Raw genomic sequence first — 8,122 nt, forward strand, 5'->3', positions numbered from 1 at the left:
TAAGGTTTAATATGCTTGCTTTTTACTATAAACTATTTGTGCGTGTAAGACCGTATGCTTAACACTGCCTGTTATAATAATATACATGAAATTGTTTCTCGTCAATATAGGTTCACATTTAAAATAGTTAATAATCGTGTTCTATAGGGAGTAAACTGTTTGGTTTGACTCTGAGTTAAAAGATGATGCAATATAAAGAGAGGTTGTTTGAAATATAAAATAAGAAGCTTAAACAAATAATAAAAAGTAATTTTAAAAAGAATAGAAGATGGGTTTTAAGAAGGTAAAACTTTATAACTTGCTGTGAGCCTGTCTTAAAGTCGTGCCAGAAAGTGAAGGGATAGTTGGCATGAAGAGCGGAGTTCTCTTATCAAACAGCGTCAAGGTTAGAGAGTGTCTTCTCACCATAGAGAAATTGGAAAAAACCTTGATTATCGCTGGAAATTGGAAAGCTAAGTGCACAGCTAAAGAATCGGTTTTAGCTGGTTTTGTGTGCCGCTGAAAAAATAGGAGGTCGTCCGCAGTTCAGCTGAGTTCATCTAACTGTTCTATGGGTATTCTTAGCAGCATGAACTTAGCTAAAATTACTGAATTTGTGCTGTTGGAAAGCTTATGGGATAGTATTACACTTGTTCCCTATAATATCTGTTAAGCACACGCCTGTAAAGAGAGAAGGAAAACTAATTTGAAGAATAGAATGGCATGAGGGAATATATTATAAGACATTAATACATATAATCAATATAATCATAACTAATAATGTTGTATATATTTCAGACAACACTCATATATTCAAAATAATATTTTTCCCTTTGCCTGCACATTTGAAATAAAGGAACAGCAAGGGTCCTGTGGGGACAACAAGAGTCCAGTGAACTATGTTTCACCTAAATTTTTAGATAGAGGAGGGGTCGAGAGATGAGCTGGTGAGATCATGATTGGATGTGTAGACCAAGTCTCATATCTTGAAAAATTGCTGACACAAGGCTCTAAATTTTTAGGCTGGTGTGTGCCAATGAGATAAGAATTAGACTTGATAAAGATTCTCCATGTATTCCTATGGAGACGAAGCCTATAAAAACTCACACTTTTCGCAAAAGGGTACCACCTTCAAGACCTTTGCTTGACAGGGTGAAGTGGTCCATCACTTGCTGATCTCCACCAGACTGATTCCTTTGTTCACGCTACTATTCCTTATAATAGGAGGTAAGCATATTGCTAACATTGTTATATCTTACATGTATTGGTTGTATTGCTATAAGGTTTTGAAACTATCTTTTGGTTTTAAGAGAGTGTTATATTGAATGAAACTGAAATGTAGAAGTGGGTGCTTGTAGACCGCATGCATTGGAATTTGGTGGTCTGATCAACCTTCCTTTCCAATATTAAAAGCATTTTAATAAACCGAAGGAGCATTGCTCTGATTCGTAAAACTTAAAATGAATGAGTCTTGAGTGTTTTTTTCTTGATTAAATAAAGGTTATATGCACATACTTACAGCTCGTCCAGTGCTCGAACATAAACCACTAGGAGTTTATAACATCTCTGTCCTCCTAACGTCTCCCCTGAGTTAAGAGTGTGTGCAGAGTAAACAGAAAATAAATAAGACCGAATAAAAAGAGTATGTGAAAATCTGCAAAACGCAGCAGACGTGACAGTATGACTTTTGACAGTAAACTGTTTTCAGCAACCTCACCTTGTTAGCTGAGTTTGGCTGTTCCTCATCCAGTTTTATTCCTCCTACACAGCTGTTTCTGTTTCAGTTAATGATTGTGTTTCAACCTACATATTGAATTGATGATCATTAGCACCTGTTTGGTATAATTGTTTAATCATACGCCTGACTATATGCCTACAAAATCCCTGACTTTGTGCAAGTGTACCTAGAAGAATTGATTCTGTTTTGAAGGCAAAGGGTGGACACACCAAATATTGATTTGATGTAGTTTTTTCTTCTGTTCACTCACTTTGCATTTTGTTAATTGATAATTATAAACTATTAACATGTCTATTTTTGAAAGCATTCTTCCTTTACAGCATTTTTTCACACCTGCCTAAAACTTTTGCACAGTACTGTGTGTGTGTGTGTGTGTGTGTGTGTGCAATACAGCATATAGGGGATCAGGTGATGCTGCATTTTCTACCCTGGCTTGTCCAGACGGCTGACAGCTGCTAAGGAAGCATTCAACACCACACTTGGGCAAATATGGGTAGTGGGCACTTGAAAGGGAGGTGGGAGATACTGATGAAACAGACTGAAGTGCATTCATTCCTTCCCAAAATTGCCACTGCCTGCTGTATCCTGCACAAACTCTTGTAAACAACAAAATCAAGTGTTCAGGAATCAGTGGCTGCCTGCGAGACAGATGGGAAAGGTTACAGTCTCACGAGAAAAAAAAAAGTGCCACTGTCATTCACAACATGCCCAAAACAAACCCATATTAGAGTGGGCGTTTATGTAAATTACAACCAGCGACTCAAAAAAAAGCCCAATTCCGCTTGTTATAAGCGAGTTAGCAACTGTCAAGGTTACCTCAACCTCCAGTTTAAATTGAACAGCAGCGATCTGAGGAGGCTTGTGCTCTCAGAGATTCTCTCTTTTAAGTTGTGTTGTGTAGTATCGTAGTCAGTGAGGAATCTTTTGTTCATTTCAACCCGGGTTTTATTTAATAGGCAGTTACAATGCATGTCCTTCTATGCCTCAGACTAGCCCGTACAGCCAACACGAAACCACAGAAACGCTGCAGCTATATAAAGTGGAGCTCCCTCTGGTGGCTCAGCTCAGGATCGCACTTCTACATTCCCTCCCTTCTAAACTATTTGCCCATTCATACTTAAAATCCTTATATTATTATATACATTTTGTTTGTTTTGATCTAACGGCAAAATATTACAATTACGGTTGAAAGGATTTATTACAAATGTCATGAAATAATTGAGAATATATTTAAAACTGTACAGTAATTATGTATTACCCACATGGAACAGAATTGCAATATTTAATATACGAGTGATGTATTTTAAGTTAATATAACAGGCTATATGTATACTTGTCAGTATGCTTTTAGTAGCTAATGCTATATATTAGTAGGTTGTAGCATGCAGGGGGTAGGGGTCAGGACTGGTAAGTGACACAACACAACAATATTGATACAGTCAGGAGGGGTCGTGGCTCTCTTGTATAGCAGATTGGCGCTGTGCTGGAGGTACCGCGTTCAAATTCTGCCTGTGCAATGCATTTTCTTTTCTTTTTAAATATTTTTTAAAAAATAAATATTGTATTCAATGTTTAGACTACATACAATACCACACAAGTTTGTCAGTGCTTGCAGGGAGGTTTAATTTTGATTTAAAAAAAAAAAAAAAGCGCAAGGTGCAATTCAGTATTTGTTGTGTTTAAATATACCCTTTCAAGTTTAAAACTTAAGCATGAATAAATCAAAATAATTAAATTGATTAGGTTACCTAAAAAAAACAAAAACAAACAAAAAAAAAACAACCTTTACGAAAAATCACACTTTTAATATATAATTTGTACCAATCGCTCAGATTTTGAGCCTCGGGCCCTGGCCCTCTTCAGTTTCTGGTTGGAAGCACACCAAAACAAACCATAATCCTTAGTAACGTACTAAAGCTGGAGATCAGCTAGTCCCCAACTTTGTTCCGCTCTTTTTCCGTTGAAATTGGTACTAACTTAATACGCAGCTGGGGATGATCCCGAGATAATGTGGTATTAGCTGGTATGCAAGTTAGTGCGCAGCTCCGTACTAACTCTGCAAGTTAGTTGCAATTGACCCGTTACGTTAGGCCTAACTTTCATGCATCATCCATTGCCATCCAGACTGTTATTATTGTTACCACCTGTGATCTTTTATCTGTTTTTATCTTTCTCTGTCTGTCTGTGCATTGTTTTGGGGTTTTGTGTCGTGTTTGTGTGGAGGGGTTTATTTAAGGCCCACCAGGCACTACACCCATTTCTCCTTTTGAGTTACTTTTTGGCCTTCTGTTTCCCATTTACCATCTTACCTGTACCATCTTTATACTTACCTGTTTTGTTCACCTTTTTTGTTTTTGTTTATATTTCATTTGTTGACATTACTGTTCACAATAATACACCTCGGACGTCCCTGCTTTTGCTCTCTGTCACTTGCTGACTTATTTAGTTATAGGAATAGGGCCAGTAGTATCTCCTTAGGACAGTGCAACTGCTTCTCAGTTCCTCTCGTCAAGTTATTTTATTACTATCAGCGAAACGCGAGTGTTTTCAGGGTATTCCTGCAGCAAAAGTAAATCAGCCAAAAGCACTATTTCACTTTTAGTTTGTAGTTCCCAACACTCTTAGGTAAGATATAGAAAAAAAGTCAATACCTGTGTGGCAAAGTGGTTTGCAGTGTAGCGGTGATGCAGTGCTCAGGAATAACTGACAACAGTTCACAGTGAAAAGCAGCTCTTTTATTTGGCTGGGTTGCATGCTCGCAACTCTTAAATAGTAATACCTGGCTCTTCACAACAATGTGTGTAGCGTTGATAAACCATGGGGTTCAGTCCTAAAATAATAACAATAATTAAACACACTTATGACACACACAGGATCATAAGTGCAGTAGTAAGTGCTCCTAGTGCAAGTGTGAATTGATACAATGCTGGTGACAGTAATGGTGGAGCGTGGTCTGTGGCAGGTGCTGGCTTTTAGTGACAGCTCCCGGATTAGTTAGCCCTCTACAAATGACAAACGTAACAGTTTAGTAGACATGCAAAACACTCGCGGTTATATTTTCACTGCACTCCTTTACAGGTCTTTTCATAACCTTGCCAGAGGCACAGATTGCTTGGCCACATCCCCTGATATATCCTCTTGTCAGTGTAATGCTCATTGTAGTCCTGTGACAGAAATACAATGAGTTCTGGTGATAAATCTCCCTCCTGACCTGTGAGGGCGCTAAAGAATGGGAGGAGAAGTATCTGGAAGGGCTGGCCTGACAGTTCGTTTCCGGGTCAGGGAAGTGGGTCAGCCTGGAAAGAAGCGAGACTCTGTTGTAAGACCGTATTGTCCTGAAAGGTAAACGAGGGGCAGGTGCAAGTAATAATGCAGCTGCAATCGTTTACCTAGATGTCATGCGGGATCACATATAGGGGCCAGGGTAACGCTGATCTTTTCCTTCGTTTTGGTTAACGTTTGGAGAGAGAAGGATCGAGAGAGGAGCTGTCGTTGTAAAGAGAAATTACGTGTTGTGTTTGTCTGTGTTTTTCACCACCACAGTTAAAGCACTACTCCGGAGCTGTCGCCGAGGGTCAGCACTGTCCGGAGCACCACTGCACACCGCGCTATCTGTGTTTGCACCGACCACCATCACGACTGCGCTCACCCAGGACTGGTGACCGTCTGATCATTTTGTTCGGGACTGTGCCCTGTTTTTGTTATTTATTTATTTTACGAACACCAGACCTAGAAAAGCAATAAAGCACTTTTCACTGGATTACCATTGTCTGCCTGTCACTCCTGCACCGCATCACCGCTACACCTGTTCCCCTTACCAGCCACTTTGCCACAGGTCCCTCCCTATTGGCACAAGGAAGTACAATTCCTCTCGATACTGGCTGATGAGAGTAACGCTATTTGTGGTCCACACTGGACAAAAAGGAACTTACATTTTTCTGAAAATTAGCTATACTGAAAGATAGCATATATGGTAAAAGTAAAACATTAATAAATATTGAAATAAATGAATACATAAATCAATGTATAGACATGTATTTCTTTATCTAGCTTGATATTTATTTTTCACTGTCACTATATAAAACACTGTCATTTAATACTCTATGAAATAAAAATAAATACTCAATAGTTCTTGTTCAATTGTATATTAGTGAATTTTTTGTACATAAAGGTTGTCATGCTTTCATATGTTTTTACTTTTAAATTTAAAAATATACTGTAACGACCCAGACAACTGCTTTGTTGCAGGACTTACTGTCTGTTCATTTCTCTTGTCTGTCTTTCATGTTACATTATTGTAAGGGGAATGGGTCATGTGGGAAGGGGAGTGAGTGAGTGAGTGGGGAGAATGTGTGTTGCTGTTTTCGGGGGCTGCAGAGGATGGATGTGACTGGTTGATGAGCTAGACAGCGACAGGGGGTTATATAATAAGGGGGTGAATGAGCCTGAGGACTGGAAACAGTCCAGCGCTGAACTTGAATGAGAAACTGGGGGTGCAACCGAGTAAGCGTGTGAGCTGTGACCGGAGAGAATATGCAATGAAAGTGCCAGGACGAATTTGTAGGGTTATTATTTTAGTGCCAGGAATTAAAGCCCGAGGAATTCTCTGTAGTTTCAAATAAAAGAATTCAACTCTCTCCTTGAGTACTACTTCCTAAACATGAAAATGTTACAATATTCTACTAAATGAACAGATCAAGCTTATTATGATAGTTTGCAAAATCAGATGAAAGCTTTCAATACAATTGGATTACTTAAACAATCTGGTTCCTATTGTTACTTGTTAAAAACTGTAACTTTACTGATATATTACATGCAAATGTTGTGTAATGGAAGCACAAGCTTTGTGGTGTGAAAGCTAGGTTGTCTGCATTGGACCCATATCTTGGGTTCGCCTCCCACACAGGATTTATATTGCAAACTTAAAATAAATATATATATAAAAAAAATTTTATGTGAAAAAAATGTAGTTGATATGAATGACACTTTCATTGAACATGCATACTTTTGCACACATAACTTTAACATGAATATATATATATATATATATATATATATATATATATATATATATATATATATATATATATATATATATATATATATATATTATCAGGATTTGATATCATACTTTCACTACATAACCGCTATGCTACACAGATTCACATCTTAACCAATTCAACAGACTAGGCTACTATTTACATTTATCCTGTCCAAACGGCAATATATTGCCTCAGTATACCCTACCGGTCAAAAGTTTTAGAACACCCCCATTTTTCCAGTTTTTATTGAAATTTAAGCAGTTCAAGTCCAGTGAATAACCTGAAATGGTACAAAGGTAAGCTGTAAACTGCCAAAGGTTAAAAAAAAGTTTAGGTTACCAAAAACTGAAAAATAATGTTCATTTCAGTTATACAAAAAAGCCTTTTTCAGGGAACAAGTAATGGGTTAACAACTTACAGCTGTTCTGCAGCAATGGAAGTAAATTAAGCCTTGAAAGTTGATGCTTTGAACAATTCCTACAGGTGTCCCAACTTTTGTTGATTACTTACAAACCCTCTGTCTGTATAAAAGCAGTGTTGGAACAGACTGTGTTACTACACCCTCTTAAGCATTATTTGGACAGTATTGTACTGCAGGAAGTAGTATATTGCTTTCATAATGATGAGAAAAAGGCAATTAACAAAGGAAGACAGACAGACCATTATAACCCTTAAAAATATAGGTTTTAACCTTTAGAGAAATTGCAAAGAAAACCAAGGTGTCAGTGAGTACAGTTTCCTACACCATCAAAAGGCACTTGGAAACTGGAAGAAACTCTGACAGGAAGAGGTCTGGCAGACCCAAAGCTACAACAGAATCATATAAAGTTTCTGAGAGTCAACAGCTTGCGTGATAGGCGGCTCACAGGACAACAGCTTCAAGCACAGCTTAACACTGGTCGAAGTAAGCAAGTCTCAGATTCAACTGTGAAGAGAAGTCTTCGAGCTGCAGGTTTGACAGGTCGAGTGGCAGTAAGCAAGCCATACATCAAAAACAAGGTTCAAGAAACCACTGGGGCAACCTTGCCCAGCAAAAAGCAATTAAGCACAACTGTCATACCGATGGGGCCAAGGTTGACCCAATTGTTTCTGTTTTTGATACAAGTTAGAAGAAACAATTGGGGCAATCTTGGCCCCCCATGAGTTTTACAGTTGTGCCTATTTGCTTTATGCTGGGCAAGGTTGCCCCAGTGGTTTCTTGAAAGCTGGCTTTTTTGATATCTCCACTTTAAATGGCTGGGCACTTTTGATAACTTTTTTTTTTTCACATCTGAACTGATGGTTCATTACATAGAAAGAAGGTTACTTGTATCAACAGTCAATAATGACATTATTTATAATTATGGAGGATATAACCATTGCT

This window comes from Polyodon spathula, chromosome 2 (assembly GCF_017654505.1).
Source record: "Polyodon spathula isolate WHYD16114869_AA chromosome 2, ASM1765450v1, whole genome shotgun sequence".
NCBI classification, from domain to species: Eukaryota; Metazoa; Chordata; class Actinopteri; order Acipenseriformes; family Polyodontidae; genus Polyodon; species Polyodon spathula.